Below are 18,416 nucleotides of genomic sequence, written 5' to 3'. Positions count from 1 at the left end.
AAGAAGTTTCCTGGTGAAACGAAGTCTGCTGCTGATAATATCAGCGTCGTCTTGCCCCCAAACTTCTTAGGGGACGGCGATACTTCCGTTGTTTGGCCTTATGCTGATCGTTTGATGCTTCCGTCGACGTATCAATGCTATCGTGAGGCGACGCCGATGGCTACTGCGATCGATGCTGCTGAATTAAGCTTAAGGGTAAGTTGTGAACGGTTGTGGATTAATCTGTCGTGTGTTGTGTTTGTCGTTTATCTTTGTGTTTTATTTTTAGCGCGCGTATACCGTCGTGTGTCACTGATGTGGTGACATCTTCTTTTGCAGGCGTTTCAAGCCTCGATGGCTGCTCGTAAACATTGTGCACAGTTGGGCGATGAGCTAGCTTTTGCTAGTAAATCGGTCGTTGCTGCGCACAAGGCTTCATCGTCGTGGGAGTCCAAGTGGAAGGTGGCTAAGAAGAAGGTGGTTGATCTGACGGCAGCTGTAAGGGCTAGGGATGAGCAAGTTGTTAGGTTATGATACATATGACAATTCATAAATCATGCGGAAAAACCATAAAGCCAGGAAAGCATATTATTTACACATAATCATTTAGCATAGAATAGATGCATACATGTTGTAGCGTGCCTTCCCTAGCTGCGCCCGAACCGAACAAGAACAAGTCTTTAGGACTCCAAATGCCGTCCCTCCGTAGATAGTCCACAGTACGTCCGGATCCGCCTCAAGTTAGACTAACTAGAATCGCCCTTAAGGTGCTTAGGAATTTCGGCTAGTGTTTGCAAGTGTATGGCTGATTTTTATTTCAAAAACTTACCCTTTGAATACTTCAATCGTACCCATAAATTGTGACCCTAGGCACCTATTTATAGGATTATGGAAAAGGAATTGTAATCCTACTAGGATGTGGATTTGCTAGTTAGACCTTTATTAGGACTCTAAATAACAAAACAAATCTAATAGGATTAGGATTTTAATCTTTGCACAAATCCAAATAGGATTAGGATTTCCCGCACAAGCATCGCACAAGCCGTGCACCCGCGCAGGCCTTGCGGCCCACGACAGGCGCACAGCCCACGGTGCTGCGCTCGCGCGCGCGCGCGCCCTTGGCTGGGCCTGGCCTTGCGCTGGGCCTGGTCGAGGCGTGCGTTTGGTGCGTGCGGCTCGCTGGGCGATGGCCTGGCTTCGTGCTGGGCCTTCGTCTAGCGGGCCTCGTCCGATGCTAATTCGTACGATACGCTTTCGATTAAATTCCCGTTTCCGGAATTCATTTTCGATACGAACAATATTTAATATTTCCGATTCCGGAATTAATTTCCGTTTCGAACAAATATTTAATATTTCCGTTTCCGGAATTATTTTCCGATTCCGATAATTCTGATTCTGACAATATTTCCGATTCCGGCAATATTTCCATTTCCGATAATATTTTCCGATACGTACCATGTTTCCGTTTCCGGCAACATCTACGACTTGGATAATATTTATATTTCCGATACGACCCATATTTCCGTTTCCGGCAATATCATCGTTTCCGGAGTATTCATTTCTTGCTTGTGACGATCTCAGCTCCCACTGAAACCAAGATCCGCCGATTCCGAATATCCATAGATAGAGTATTTAATGCCATTAAATACTTGATCCGCTTACGTACTATTTGTGTGACCCTACGGGTTCAGTCAAGAGTAAGTTGTGGATTAATATCATTAATTCCACTTGAGCTGAAGCGGCCTCTAGTTAGGCATTCAGCTCACTTGATCTCACTGAATTTTTAACTTGTTAATTAATACTGAACCGCATTTATTAGACTTAACATAGAATGCATACTTGGACCAAGGGCATTATTTCCTTCACAAGTGAAGGCTAAAGATAGTCAGATCAAGGCCATGAAACAGGAGGTCGAGGCTAAAAGAAATAATGCCCTTGGTCCAAGTATGCATTCAATGCTAAGTCTAATAAATGCGGTTCAGTATTAATTAATCATGCAAGTTAATAATTCAGTGAGATCAAGTGAACTGTATGCCTAGCTAGAGGCCGCTTCAATTCAAGTGGAATTAATAATATTAATCCACAACTTACTCTTGACTGAACCCGTAGGGTCACACACATAGTACGTGAACGGATCAAGTATTTAAGTGAATTAAATACTCCATTTATGGATATTCGGAATCGACGAATCTCGGTTCCAGTGGGAGCTGAAATCGTCAGAAGGCAAATTATGAATACTCCAGAAACGATGATATTGCCGGAAACGGAAATATGGATCGTAACGGAAATATAAATATTATCCAAGTCGTAGATGTTGCCGGAAACGGAAACATGGTACGTATCCGAAAATATTATTGGAAATAGAAATATTGCCGGAAACGGAAATATTACCGAAATCAGAAATATTATCGGAATCTTAAATAAATTTCGGAATCGGAAATATTAAGTATTTGTTTGAAACGGAAATTAATTCCGGAATCGGAAATATTAAATATTGTTCGAATCGGAAATGAATTCCGGAATCGGAAAACGAATCGGAATCGCAACGTACGAAATAAACATCGGACGAGCTTGCTAGACGCAAGGCCCATCACGAAGCTAGGACTGCGCCTAGCGAAGCCCGCGCAAGCGCAGCAAGCGAGCAGCAACAGCCCGCCGTTCAACGCAGGCCCAGCCAAGCACGGAGCAAGGCCAGCCCAACCGAGCAAGGCAAGGCCACCAGCAGCAGCGCCCTTGCAATGGGTAGCGTGACTGCCTGCTATGTCGAGCCGCGCGCACAGCACGCCCCTTCGTGGATTGTGCGTGTGTGTGTGTGTTCGGGCAATGCCACGAATCCTTAAACGCTTAGGATTGTCCGATTAACTGTTTTCCTAAATACACGAGAGTTAGTTGTTTGATTAAACACTTAATTCAAAGGATTAATTTTAATAGAGTTCTAGTCGAATTAGTAAATTGAATCCTAGTGGAAATCGAAGTCCGATATTTCCTCCCTATAAATAGGTGATACATAATCACAATTTATAATACATCAATCACAAGTATTCATAGAGTTTAAGATTAAACTAACTTAATAATTTGCCAATGTAATTAAGTTTCGAATAACATAAAACCTTAGACTATATTCTAGTTAATTGAATCTAAGGCGGATATGAACGTGCTGTGGACTATCTACGGAGGGACGACACTTGGAGTCCTAAACTTGTTCTTGTTCGGTTCGGGAGCAGCTAGGGAAGGCACGCGTCACATGTATGTATCCTAGATTATGCTAATTGACTATGTGGAAATTATTTGGATTCCTGGCTTTATGGTTTTTTCGCATGAAATATATGTTTTATATTTGTCATAACCTAACAGAGGCTGCGAAAGAGAAGTTATCTTTGTAGGCGACAGAGATGGAGGGGTTGAAGAGTTTGTATGATGCTTTGCAGGAGGAGTTTAAGGGCTATGAAGCGTTAGCTATCTGGAGGACGAGGACGCAGATGATGTACTCATATTTGATTGGGGAAACGAGCATCTGGCCAGCACAAAAGGAGGTAGATGACTATTTGGCTAATGGAGCTACCATGGAGGAGTTGGCGGTGCCGGTGGTGGATGTGGGAGACATTGATGATACTGCTAATACGGAGGTTATTGAGGCCCAATCGGTCGAGGATGCCCCCGTTTCCCTCACCACTCAGGAAGAGGAGGGTGCCCCCATCATAGCCCCGCAGGATGAAAATGAAGAGGAGGGGGAGGCAGCGGTAGCAGCTCCTATCGCCGCTGACGTGCACCCCGAGCATATGTATGAAGACCCTGTCCCTCCCCAAGAGTGATTTGTAATAGTTGGTAGTGTTTAAACTTTGCTTTTATTTTGGTTGTTTTTTACTCGTAGTCGACGGCGGCGACGAGGTGTTTGGACAAGGTGTGTATTTTTGTCGCCCGTTGAGGCGGCGGTTTGGATTTCAAAGTCGTGGCCCTTAGAGGTTGCGCATTTTTCTTGTATATAAGTTGCGGGTTTATTTGGCATGTGTGGTATTCTCTTTTGGAAAAACTAGTATGGTTTATGCTTTTTAACAAACGTCGTATGCCTTGGTGTCTTTTCGTGTGTCGTCGCTGTTTGTTCATTAGCTAGTTAGATGTCACTAATTAGGTACTCGAAGGACAAAGTTATGTGCACATAAAATAGTACATGCATCGTTTGCAGTCGTTGTGTTTTAGAGATGATGCGTCGTTGTTATCCAATTTGGTTTAAGGGTCATGACCTTCGGGGGCGACATCGACCACTGTTGGTTGCGTCGTTGTCTCCTCTTGTATGCTTGTGACTTTGTCGACTGTATGACATGCGAAACGAACATGGGTCGCAAGGAGAATTGGCCGTTGGGGCTTCCAACGGCCCTCCGATGCCTAAGTCAGTAATGGTTATGAATGAAAAGAAAAAAAATGAAAGAATGAAAAGACGATGTAACAGCTGTTAAAATTGTAACGACGAAGGTTCAAAAGTGATAAAGTTTAAGGTGGGCGGCGTTCCAGCTTCGAGGGACCGACTTGTCGTCTTTGGTGACGAGTCTGAATGCCCCCTTTCAGATGATCTTGTCGATTAAGTACGGTCCTTCCCAAGCTGGTGCCAATTTACCTGCGTTTAATTCCTTTGTGTTTTGAAACACTTTGCATAGCACCCAGTCGCCCTCCTTGAACATCTTCACCTTGACGTTTTTGTTGAAACACTTTGCGACGATCTGTTGTTGTGATGCCATCCTTATCAATTATGCTTCCCTTAAATCCTTCGTATTGTCGAGATTCTCACTTAGTTCCACGTCGTTCTATTCTGGCGTCATGAGACCGTATCGTGCACTGGGAAGTTTCACTTCTGGGGGCAGTACCGCTTCGCACCCGTAGACGAGTGAGAAAGGTGTATGCCCCGTCGCCGTCCTAGGCGTCGTCTTGTTGGCCCATAGGATGGAAGGCACCTCTTCTGCCCACCGTCGCTTCTTGTCGTCTAGGCGCTTCTTCAGCGAACCGATTATCGTCTTGTAGCTGGATTCTGCTTGGCCATTTTCTTGGGGGTATCTTGGTGTCGACGTCTTTAGCTCGATGTTCCACGTTTCGCAGAAATCTCTCGTCTTGTCGCTTATGAACTGTGATTTGTTGTCGCATATGATCTCTAAGGGTACTCCGAATCTGCATATTATGTTAGTCCAAATAAACGAGCATACTTCTTTGTCCCTTACTTGTTAGAACGCACCTGCTTCTATCCACTTAGAAAAGTAATCCGTTAGTGCTAACATAAAGACCTTTTGTCCTGGGGCGACAGGTAATTTACCAACGATGTCCATCCCCCATTTTATGAAAGGCTAGGGTGTTAAAGTTGGATGCAAGAACTCAGATGGTTTATGTGTCATACCTGCGTGCCTTTGAAATTTTTCGCACTTGGCAACGTACCTCATGGCGTCTTTGAACATCATCGGGCAGTAGTATCCGTTTCTCTTGATCCTAGTTGACAAGCTTCGTCCTCCTTGTCCTCCGCATTCTCCTTCGTGGTATTGCTGGAGCAGTCCTTCCCATTCTGTCTTTTCTGCGCATCGCTTCATCATTCCGTTGGCTGATTTTTTAAATAAGACGTCCTGCAAAATAACATATCGTGAAGCTTTGAAAAGGATTTTTGTGGCTTCGAGCTAGTCGCTGGGAAGGGTTTCGTGTGTTAGGTAGTCGAGAATGGGTTTGGTCCAGCTGTTTGTGTTTGTGGTTGATAGGACGAGGCTGGCGTTTTGTGGAATTTCTTTGTCTATAGCGGGTGACAGTAGGTGTACTAAGGGTATGGTTGAGAATGGTGTTTCTCTGAGTGCGGATCCTAGGCTTGTAAGTGCTTCGGCCTGTGTGTTTTGGTCTCGTGGTACTTGTTTGATGGAAAAAGGTTTGTATTTTGTGGTTAGTTTTTTGGCTTTCTCGAGGTACAAGGTCATTTTGAGATCTTTGGCTTCGTAGTCACCGTTGATTTGATTGACGATCAATTGGGAGTCGCTACAGATGTCGAGTCCGCTTGCTCCTAGATTTTCAGCTAATGTCATTCCGGCGATCAGTGCCTCGTACTCTGCCTTGTTGTTCGTCGCTTTGAAGTCGCAGCATATGGCCTGTGCTATCATGTTCCCTTGTGGTGATTTCAGCACGACGCCTAATCCTGCACCTCGAAAGTTGGAAGAACCATCGACGAAGAGTGTCCATGTTCCGCCTTTGCTCACGTTGTTGATGTGCTTAACCTCGTCGTCCTCGATCCGCATCTGGGCAGTGGCTCTCGATATGACCTCCTCGAAGGTTGCGCATGGATATTTGGTAATCTCCCGGTACAACTCCGAGTTGGGAATGAGATCTCTCTTGAATTCTTCGATAGCTGTCTTGACATCACAGTTTTTTATACTAATTTTTTCAAAATTAAAATGGTTAAAATAATCGCGTACCGACTCGGTGGGACCTTAGGCCAACCGATAAAGGTCGCTCGTCTATTTTTCCAATTGACGAGTGCTAGCGAACTGTTGATAGAAGGAGTTGATGAGATCAGCAAGGCAAGATATGGATCCGGGGGTGACATTCATGAGCCATACCAGAGCTGCTCCGTCGAGGGTACCTCCAAAAGATTTGCACATGACAGGTTCAACCAGGTCGTATGGGATGCCGATCTGCCACATTCGCTGCTTGTAGACGTTGACATGCCTGTAAGGGCCGGACGTTCCATCGTAGAGGGTGGTCCAAATAGGTAGTCGTAGCTGGTGCGGGACTGTTACCCTGGCGATCGCCTCGCAGAATGGTGATGCTGCGTATCCGTCGGTCGGCTCAGTCTCCACTGGTGTAGGTGCTCCTGGTAGCTTGATCATCAACGAACACTGCTTCTTCATATGCGATTCCATCTTGTTCAGGCGGCGGGTCACAGGGTCAGGTGTCGCCCCTTCTTCTTCTTCATAGGGCTCCTCGTCGGACGGGGTCAGATCTTCGAACTCTTCGGGCATTTCAAATGTCATCTTCTTTGGCTTTCCACCGGGTTTGTAACGCGACTAGTACTTGTTGCTCTTTGCGGACTCTATTTCTTTCTGGAGGTTTTCAACAGATGCTTTGGAGGACAGGTTTTCAGATGCGAGCTGCTCGTTTTGGGCGAGGATGCGGGCGGTTTCAGATTTTTCCCGGGCTAGCTCTGCTTGGGCCTTGTCGTAGGCCGCTTTCATCTGCGAGTGTCATGTCTCTGGAAGTAATTTTGAGAGAGGTGTTTTGTGAGGGGGTTTTTTGTGCGAAACCTATTTATTGTCCCCACAAACGGCGGCAAACTGTTTATGCCAAAATTTGTCAAGGGGCGACACTTGGCTTGGGTCGACACTAACTAAGTTAATAAATGCAGAAAGCGATAAAGGAGAGACGACACAAGGATATGTTGACGCGAAAAACGCAAGAATAGGGTAAAAAACCGCGGATAGCTATGAGGCTGTCAATCCACTAAGTAACCCTAAGAAATAAATAAGTAATTTCAAAGTACTTTGCGAAAGAAATAAAATGAATACAATGACTGCTTTAATGGCTAGAGATCAGTATAATGCTATTGCGTTGCTTGGAATGCTTGAGTTAACGTGTGCTTGAGGTTCCCTGCTCCTTGCTTATATAGGTAGATCCAACGGCATGATAAGTTGAGGGGATCCCCGGAAAGTAGGAACCGGTTGATGGTCGTTTTCCTCACGTTCTCCGCTTGTCTCCAACACCTCCCGAGATCTTTGGAGACTTCCTTGACCCATTCTATTCATTCGTCGGCGCTGTACACCTTGGGCCTTGAGCCTGGATCTTGACCTACTTTCTTCTCGTCACTTATCTCTTGTAGCTGGTTACTTGTCGCCTTTATCATGTCGCTTGATGCTACGTCCAACCTATCCACCCGACACGACGCTACATGTGACACGACAGTACCTGGTCGACACGACATGATCAAACGTCAAGGCAGTTATATCGTCAGTCCAAAAAGTGGGATAACAAAGATCACAAAAATTACAAATTACTAGATTAGATCCCGTCCACACGCATGGATAATCAGAAAAAAAAAAAAAAAAAAAAAAAAAAAAGAAAGAAAGAAAAAGAATAAAGTATTATAGAGTACAAACGAACTTGCAGGTTTTCAAAATATTGCGGAGTAATAAAGTTAGGGTATATTTTATGATTTTACAAATATTATTTTGAGAAATAAAATTAATTACAGTTAAATTTTTTTTGAAGATCAAATAAATAGGGAATATTAAAATTTAGTCAAAATAATGAATCCATAGAAGTTGACTTAAATAAATAATAAATAAAAAAATTAATGGGAAAATTTTCACTAGAAGGTGACACATGTCACTCATGGTGTATGTTTTAGTATAATGTAATTGATTTTAGATAATTGAATTATATAAACCAATATGCATACTTTAACAATGTATATACAATTTTTTACTTTAATATAAGCACGAATCCATGATATTGAAACGTTAAACTAAAAATGACTTCTCCATTTTATATTTTATATTCATAAAATGATTGGATATACAAGTAAGCTACAATACGTTTAGTACGTACCTATTTTGAGAGGGGGAAATTTATAGCAAATATTTTTAAAATGACTTACATTCCTTCCATACTTTTCAGGAGTTACACTTTGACCAGACCAAGTTTTAGGAATATGAATTAATTTTCTTATAATAACGTGCAAGTGTGTGGATGTGTTAATTCTTTATTGTAAATATTCGATAGTGATTAGATAATTATTGTGAGAAAAGATGATGCGAGTATGTGTGGACTGAGAAAAGATCTTCGGGGCGAGTTTCCTGATGTCGGCTTACGGTGTCGCCGCTATCAAAGATCCTAACTCCCAAGTTTTTTCGTTTTTCTCTCTCTTCCTAAATCTTATTTCCTTTCTAACCTCGTTTTTTCACTAACTTGTTTTGAATAAAATTGAAACAGATCTTGAAAAATTGAAGATATGAGAAAGATGCTTGAAGATGAAGCTTGTGTGCTTTGTGAAAGTCATATGAAAGTCGATTAGGCGATGAGGATTCCCCGAGGTATTTATTTTTGGAATAATTTTTGCTTAATTGTTGTAGATCTGTAATTTATGGCTATTTAATTAATTTATCTGGTATTTTTGTTATTGTTGTTATTTCATAGATTTTTTTTTTCATGATAATCATGATTAATATATTTTGGTGCTTACTCCTTGTATATTTTCCGAATGTGTGTGAATTGTGCTCTGCTTATTGTGCTACTATTAATTTGATGTTTGTAGTTGGTAGTATATGTTGCCATAAAACCCCTGTGTGCTACATGTTTTTTGGAAAATTTCCTCACTTTCTATTTGTGTTGCGGGGCAGAAAGTGGGTTCATTTAAGGTGGGTAGGAATTGCTAGGTTATAAAGGTTTCATGTGACTTGTAAAAAACATATGGAAGGATTGCATACAGTCATGTTTAGAGTCTGATCGTGTTCGTGAGTTCTACTGCTATGAATGACCGTAGTAGCCTTGTGTGGGTGTGCTTGAGCTCATAATAAATTCCTGAAAACCAACTATGCTCCTGAGGTTGGTTTATCCTTACTCATAAAGGTGAAATTCCTATTATCTTAAATCTCCTTTTCCTTGCTCCTTGCTCCATGTTTTGGTCTAGCAGCGTCGAATGTGATTTTGGTTTGAATAAAGGTTCTGTTGATTATCTTGAATGAAAATTTTTAAGATATTGTGAGCCCACATATCAGGCATTAATCTATAATAACTTGTGTGTGGGACTAGCCGAGGAGGGGGAGGTCTGTATAAGTGTGTTATGGCTAAATTATGTGCTTCCATATTTGGCGAATTTCAAGTTTTGAACTACGTTTGGTATTGAGGTCTTTTAAACTCTCTGGGGTAATTCTATGAAAGTATGGATTGATTATATGTTATTGTTGATCTGATGTTGAGGAGGTGTTCGGAATTTCATAGACTTTCTTAGACTTTCTCATATTTTCTCCCCATTGAATTGTCCATGTGCTTTCTTACCTCATTGTAATCACATATAGGTGTCAAGTGTTTGATACCACTAATTAAGGTGGATTAAAGAGTCCTAGAACATAATGCATGTGATTTGGTGTATGATATTTCGAAGGATTATAGCCACACTGCCACAGTCTCCACAGGGGTCCTTCTATTTGGTTTGCGATGTGTATGAAGCAGATAGAGGAACCAGTGTAAAGGGTTTCTCATAAATATGGGTTATTTCCACCATTCTTGCAAGAGTTTAGCAGATTGCCATTGAGCTCCCTGAAACGTGGAAGTTCTATATTATGTGTACTCCCTATGTTTCCAAATAAGTGTTTATTTTTTACTTTTTACACCTCACTTTTTTTCAAAAGAAGCATCATTCTACATATTCAATGTCAGATTTTGGTCAAATATGAAAAGGGGGAATGTGGAGATTGTCATTTGAGAGGGAGTTGTAGCTTGTAGGTATTGCACTTCTTAGTCTGCTTTTAGATGATTTCACATATACATCTTCTGCGTGCTTTCTGCATATGTTGAGTTAAGAATGTCTTTTTGCTTTTAAATGTTTGACAATGCCTCAATTACACAATTTCGACTCTTCTGCTGGCAGTAAATCTGAAAATCTCAGAGATACTGGATCATCCCAATATCCAGGTAAATGATCTTGCAATGCTTAAGTTCCAGTGACCCTATAATCTCTTAAGACTAATTGACAATGATGCTTAATCCAGATCTGCAACTAAGGCCGCCAAAACGCGCTTGCAGAAATCTTGGAAGTATTCACAGAGGTATGTGAAACTTATAAAATATCCAAGGTTCGATTCCCGACTGCCAGCTTCCCCTCCTTTATTTTATCCTTTTTTGACTAATATCCATTCACCTTCTACTCCCCTTTACTTTATTTGTGATACTTTTTAAATTTGTGAAATATTATGTGGCTATGTGCAATGAAGTACCCCGTAATATTTTTTTCTGATGCATATTTGATCTTTCCTAGTCGCCCCCCCCCCCCCCCCCCCAAAGAATTTTTTTGGTTCGACCCCTGCCTGCTGAAATCTGTACTAAATTACGTTAAAGTAAACTACCTGTTTGCACCGCACTCTCTTAGATAGATCTTGATGATTGAGAAGAAATGCAAAGGTTTTTTGGCTCATCGGCGTCCGTTAAGGTGTACCAGAAGTTCACAACTCGGAACCGACATTTACTTATTGGGTACTCTAAAGGGACGGGGCTGTAAAGAGAGTTTTCTTATGGGTTCCTTAAACTCCGAGCTACTGTTTTGTTATTCACAAGTTAAATTTTGAATGTAATTAATCTTTCCTAGTACAAGGAAATAGGAATTCAATTGATCAAGGAGTTCTGAATAATACATTTAGGGACGTTAGGGCATACCTAGGGGTTTACATGAATTACATCACTGAGGAAAACATCTTTGTTCACAAACTTATAATTCCATACAAATTTTCTTCAGAAATATGTTTACCTTGGAAAATGAACAACATTTTACTTTGTAATTCATTTATTTAGCACACTCCAACATTTTACTTTGTAATATTGTTTTGGTAGAATCACTTAATTCTTTCAATGATTTTGTATAATCATTATAAATGATTATCACATTTAATCCATTTATGAAGATTTGACTTTGTTCATGATAGTCTCTGATGATTGCTGTTGTTCCCAACATAATTGGATAGCTGGCTATATCATTTGCCAAAGTGAGTTGTACTTGTTGTTTATTCACACTTAAAATTTTGATATGAATGAGAATTTGAATTTATATATATGTAATGAATTTTCGTGCTTTATGTTGCCCAATTCTGTGCTCAATTAGGATTCTTCATTTTTGTATATGGGAAGGATGTTGGCAGGCTTTGGCGTGGGAATAATTTCATACACGTTAATCTTTGTTGTTCTGTTTAATCAAGTTTATGTGGAGAATTATGAGAATGGTGTATGAATCCTTATGATATACTGTGGCATATAGGTTCCTGTGTGCATTGCTGAAATAGTACCACAGACTATGAGAGGAGCATTGGGTCCAGTAAATCAGTTTTGCTAGTGTTCGATATTTCTATTCTTCTGTACATTGTAGCTTGTTAGATAATAAAAAAAAAAGTAATCTCCTTGGTTCTGATTTAGTCATATTTGTTCTTTTGTAAAAGCTATCTGTTACAATAGGCATAATGTTGGATTTTTTGCTGGGGTTGTTTGTTCTGTATCCTTTCTGTTTTAGGTAATTTATCTATCCTTCTATGCTCTATGCTGCCAAAGTACCACAGTATCTATGATGTTCTTTGTTATCCTATTTTTAAGTTTGGTTGGTTGTGTCATGGAATTGAATTAAGGCTGTTACATAATGTAAAGGTCGTTTTGCATTCAAATTGGCATTTTAGGTAAAGCGGTTACTTAACATGTGCTTAAATTTCACACCGAAATATCTATCGTAGACATTACATTACCGCATCAACATATATAATTCACTACTAAGGCTGCTATGCATAAAAAATCACCGAAGTCACATATAGGAGAACTTCATTGTTAAGTATCCAGCCTTCACCGACTTAAAAGTGTCTTTAACGATTTTAATTTGATAAATAGTTTTCACTCACATTAAACTCGAGTTAAGAGGGTTTTATATTACATTAGAGAGGCTTTACTCAACTAACAAAATTAATCTAGCATGTATTTAGGGGTTTCACTTGTCTAATCACAAGGGTCTTTCAATCACTTCAATAACTAATTAATGTAGCTCTTGAGTTTAAAGTCAGACTTCTCAATACTGATTACTGACACAATATTTCTGGAAATATACCCAAACTTTACTAAATCAACACACATTTCAAAACAATTACGAAAAGTGCCTTAAATGACCCTCCTTTGCATGAGAATGTCTCATATTGGTTGAACTGATGAACTGTTGCGCTTATGATTTTCAGGAATATTGCCATGCATAATATTGATACTTGGTTTATTCTTCATACCAGAATCTCCTAGGTGGTTGGTATGTTAGTTCAAGTTCCTCGTTTCTGTTTCACGATTGTAAACCTGTGCACAGGTATTAATTGCAATCTCAATTTACTTTCAGGAAAAAATGGGCTTGATGGAAGATTTTGAGGTTTCCTTGCAAGTTTTTCGTGCCTTTGATACTAATATATCTATCGAGGTTAACGAAATCAAGGTAATTGTCAGCTGTTCTAGGCACGCTATACCAGTTTTTCAAGGCTTCTAGTCCACCTGGTTAAGTGCTTCTTTCACTTACAGGTATGAGTTTCTTTTTGAAAATCTCATGGACCCGGCTCATCTTCCGTATGCACACTATGGTATATTGGAAACACCCAACTCCCAAAGTCAAGGCTGATAGAGAAGGCGGAAGACCTCTTAACTTGTATTAAAAACATGGACATTGATTTTGTGGGTCATGTCACGCTTCCTAAATTACAAAGGAATGTAAAATTATAGACTATTTGTGGATGTTTTTGTTGGTTATAATTTATTATGGATTTTGTTAATAATTGTTGATTTGTTAACGTGTGGCAGCTTTGTTGTAGCTGCAATTTTTTTTTTTTACAATATATATGCATTATTTGCAGCACCTGCCTCAGTAGGCAAAGTTGTAAATAATGTCCCTTTTTTGGCCTTTGGAAACATTATTTACAGCGCACAACATCTAGAAAAAGGTGAAAATAAAGTACATTTCGTAGCGCGCATTGAGCAATGTGAGCTATAATTACTCAAATTTTTGCAACGTTTTTGGTGGTTGCATAAAAGGAGTATTTTCTGCCATCACAATTGTCGCGGCCCAAAATGCTGCAAAAAGCCTATTTTACGCGGGCTGTAAATGATGTTTTTTCTACTAGTGATAATTCATTTTGTGTTCGGCAAAACATTTTTTCCATCTATTTTATTTTTTTTATATTTTTAAGAAGTTATGCAAATGTAAGGGTAAAAAGTCATCTAACCAATTTTACGTTATACTTGGTAGACAACATGGACCATTTTTCAATCAAGATTATTTTATTAATTACAATTAGATTGATCTGAACTGAAGAAAAAAAAAAAAAAAAACATTTCTCTCTTCCATGCTGACGTGGATGGTATGGTGGGAATTAAGTTAGAAAGTAACGTATTTTGGGAATTATTGGATCTTTATGCTATATTGAAGGAAATCTTTCTATAATCAGAGATGTTGATCTTTATTTTTTTAAAATTTATTTAAGTGGAGACCATAAGAGAGAGAAACGATAAGTACTTTGAGTGGTGATTATTGAAAAAAATTATAAATACTAAAATATCCTGGAAAGTTATCATATGTAGAGGAGATGCATTTAAAAACACCCCATAAAAGTCAAGTGATGCATTTTTTAAAAAAGGGCGTACTACTCAACTTTACTCACTTGCACATTAAAATAACCAACTTCATTATATTTTTTTATGCGAATGAATAATGACAATACAAATTATAAATGGGGGTGAGAATTTGAATCTGGGACATCTTGTACAAATGTTCAATATCTTAACCACTAAACCAAAACTTCATTGGTAAAAAATTCTTTAAATAATTAACCAACTTAATTCTTTTGTCTTAAACTTTGTGGTAAACATTAAATCTTATAGGAAAGTATTAAATCTTATTAGACTTTTTAAACTTATAGGAAAGTATTAAATCTTATTAGACTTTTTAAAGTTTAAATTTGTAACCATTAGAATATTGATAATAGTTGATTATAAATATTAATAAATATAAATTAATAAAGAAATTATTATTTAGTTCTTATATTAATAATTATGTTTTATGTAATTTAATAATATAAATTATTATGTAATAATTATCCAAATTTTATAAAATTCAAGTACGAATTCGACCCATTTGTACAAATATTTGTAACTAACTCTTTAATAAACATATTTATACTCTGTAATGTAACTTTATCACGGACGATAAACAACTCTTTGATAATCCGTACGAAAATTTCACTTGATGCATTGATGTAAAGAAGTAATATCTATTACATCAATACCTAGTCAATACCTAGTCAATACCTAGTATTTAAAAAGGATAACCATACATCAATAGATGACACATGTCACCTTAAATGACATGTGTCACCTCTTTCTTACATCCATGTATTTTGTATTTTTTAATTTTTTTTAATTTTTCATGTTGTTGTTTGTTATACGAAGCATATAACAACTTCAACACATCTTCCACATCCAACATCAATTCACCATTTAATTCATATTCAACCTCTACTACTTCATCTCCCTCTTTAACACTTAATATTAATTTACCATATAATTTATACTTCGTATATTTTTTCAACTTAGAAATTTGATCACCTCTATATAAATCATATACCCTAACTAAAATCACAATCCCTCAATAAAATTAACACTTTAAAAACGGCTTTACAAACAATATATAGTTGTCCGTTCTTTGAACGGGCTCCAAACCTAGTTTTACTAAAATAGACACCAGGGATGACACATGTCACTTCCTGGTGAAAAAATTTCCCGCCAAAATCCCCTTTCCTAAAAGAAAATATGTCTACTATAGTTTATGTATATATATAAAAAAAAAATAGGATTATTTAATATGACAACATTAGAAGATTTTGGTAATAATTTAGTCAAATCTTTATATCAATAATGAATGTACATTTACTCAGTATTTTGGTCAAATTAACATATTAAGCGAATATTTTGGTCAAATTATCATATTAAACATATAAAATATATATTACATAGTAGGGTAGTTTCAAAAATATAAAAAAAATAATATGTAATAGGGCGAAAATTGCATATTAGATGATTAAATAAGTACGTTCAAGATTTATTAATTGTACAATTGCTTTAAGAGATAAATATTTCATGATATTCTGATAAATTGCTTAATAAACATATAATTTAATTTTTCCTACTAATTTAAATATTCTAATAAATATTTTATTTAAATATAATTTGTACTACCGTAAATTAGTATGAAAAATTAAATTATATGTTTACTATGTTTAAAACTAGTTATGTATTAAAATAAACATTGGACGTGAAAAGTTGTATTTCTTTAGTTACTTTTCTAGATGGATAAAAGTATCAATAAACATTGGATATGATATATTGTATTTTTCTATTTCAATCGCTAATTTTTGCCAAATACTTAATTTATCAACCGTTGTTTTGACATCTAGCCTTCTATGTTATTAGGTAACCGTTACTCTCTATTCTAACAGTTATCTACTACCCAACCGCTAAAAGCTACCATTACTATTAGTTTTGCTGAACATAACCTAAAATGTGGTCTGTATCTCTTGACAAATTCAAGGCAAAAAACTAAGACACCTCAGTCAATTCCCCGAGTCTACGGGACTCCAGATCAACCAAATGAAAAAGAAATACTACCAATTATTGCATGTTGATCAACGTTGACGCGCACGCCGTTAAAGAATTGTTTTAAAATGAAAATCTTTCACGAATTTACGCCAAATCATTCTCCACGGTTCAAAGTTCAACATTCCAAATTGGGATCATATCATTTGCGTCCAATTAACTAACAATTGAACATTTTGTACCGGAAAATGACACATGTCATTTTTAGTGTTTGTTTTAGTATAATTTAAATTTTAACGTATGCAATTAGGATCATATATTAATATCCGTACATATATGATATCATTGAAGTTTTGTGCCTAGTGGTTTAAGACTGAAGGCATGTGTACAATAGGTTTTAGGTTCGTATCATCCGCCCCCAATTTGAAATTATTTTTCCCTTGTGGCTCATTCGCGGCAAATAAAACTAATTCTTAAATAAAATTGGTCCATGCCTGAAAAAAGGTCAATAACTGAAGAAACTCAAACCAATTTGGGAGAATTTGAGAAACAACAGAATTCTGTTATTGAATTGTATTCTCACACAACTGAAATAAGCCAGCATACTTGTTTTTATATACAAGGTGTGATGCCACCTCAGCTAACAACCTAACTGAATGAGTAACTAACTCATATTATAAAATATAAATAAATAAAAGTAACCACTAGTTCCTATACTTCCCCTTCAAGCTGGACCTTGGATATAAGTCCAAGCTTGGCAGAAAGGAACTTATGTTGAGTGGAAGAGAGTGGCTTGGTAAGGACATCAGCAAGTTGTTGTGAACTGGAAACATGAACTGTTTGTATGAAACCAGAGTCCACCTGCTCTCTTACATAATGCATATCCCTTTTGAGATGCTTCGTTTTGTCATGAAACATAGGGTTCTTAGCAAGATGTTCAGCAGAAACATTGTCACAGTATAAATTAACAGGCAAAGTAATTGCAACTTGAAGATCTTCTAATAAACCTTGAATCCATACCAACTCACTTGCAGCAGCTGACATACTTCTGTATTCAGCCTCTGCTGAAGATTTACTCACACTTCTCTGTTTCTTGGTCTTCCAAGAGATCAGATTAGGACCTAGAAAGACTGCATAAGCACTGAGAGATCTGCTACTGAATTGGCAAGAACTCCAGTCAGCATCACTGTATGCAGAAAGATGAAAATCATTGCTTGCAGAATACCAAATGCCATTATCCAAGGTACCCTTAAGGTATTTAAGAACATGAAGAGCAGCCCTTAGATGAGGGACTCTAGGAGAATGCACAAATTGACTTAGGTGTTGCACACAATAAGAAAGATCTGGCCTAGTAATGCCCAAGTAGAGCAGCCTTCCAACCAATCTTCTGTAAACATCTGGTTCAGTGAGTAAATCCCCAACATTAGTGGATAATTTGAGACCACAAGATAATGGGGCAGAAACTGAATCACAATTTTCCATACCAGCATCAACCAGTATATCTTGAATGTATTTCTTTTGAGAAAGAAAGATACCTTCAGAACTTCTATGTACCTCAATTCCCAGAAAGTAAGCCAATTGACCAAGATCTTTTATGGTGAAAGCTTGATCCAAAGCCAATTTGACATTTTCAATCTAAGAGGTTGAAGTTCCAGTGAGTAAGATGTCATCAACATAGACAAGTAACACCAAGAATTCACCATCTAGATTTCTGGTGAAAAGAGAGTAATCCTGAGTAGATTGAGTGAAATGCAATGTTTTCAAAAATTTGCTTAACTCTTTATTCCACTGTCTAGATGCCTGTTTCAGGCCATAGATGGACCTTTTTAACCTACAAACTTCACCTGGTTGGGCCTTGGTGTAACCAGCTGGTGATTTCATGTACACTTCTTCATCAATGAACCCATGTAAAAAGGCATTATTAACATCTAATTGACATAAAATCCATCCTTTCATAGCTGCCAAGGCAATAACAATTCTCACTGTGGCTAGTTTGGCAACAGGAGAAAAAGTTTGAGTGAAATCCCTTCCTTCAACCTGTTGATAACCAATAGCAACCAGTCTGGCCTTGTATTTGTCAATTGTATAATCAGGATTCAGCTTTGTTCTATAAATCCATT

General features: G+C 38.0%; 1 long non-coding RNA gene across 2 annotated transcripts; it reads left to right on the top strand.

The window, feature by feature from the left end:
• The first annotated feature begins 8,677 nt into the window (after positions 1-8,677).
• On the top strand, positions 8,678-13,484 carry LOC110776494 (uncharacterized). Of its 2 annotated transcripts, XR_008920785.1 has the most exons (7): positions 8,678-8,834; positions 8,923-9,023; positions 10,580-10,623; positions 10,701-10,757; positions 12,909-12,973; positions 13,058-13,150; positions 13,234-13,484. It is a non-coding gene; the product is annotated as an uncharacterized lncRNA (long non-coding RNA). The 2 variants fall into 2 exon arrangements; XR_008920784.1 differs by having other exon boundaries at positions 8,693-9,023.
• Positions 13,485-18,416: the final 4,932 nt, after the last annotated feature.

Source organism: Spinacia oleracea, chromosome 5 (assembly GCF_020520425.1).
Source record: "Spinacia oleracea cultivar Varoflay chromosome 5, BTI_SOV_V1, whole genome shotgun sequence".
Classification (NCBI taxonomy): domain Eukaryota; kingdom Viridiplantae; phylum Streptophyta; class Magnoliopsida; order Caryophyllales; family Amaranthaceae; genus Spinacia; species Spinacia oleracea.
This window is presented reverse-complemented; position numbering and strand designations above follow the sequence as displayed.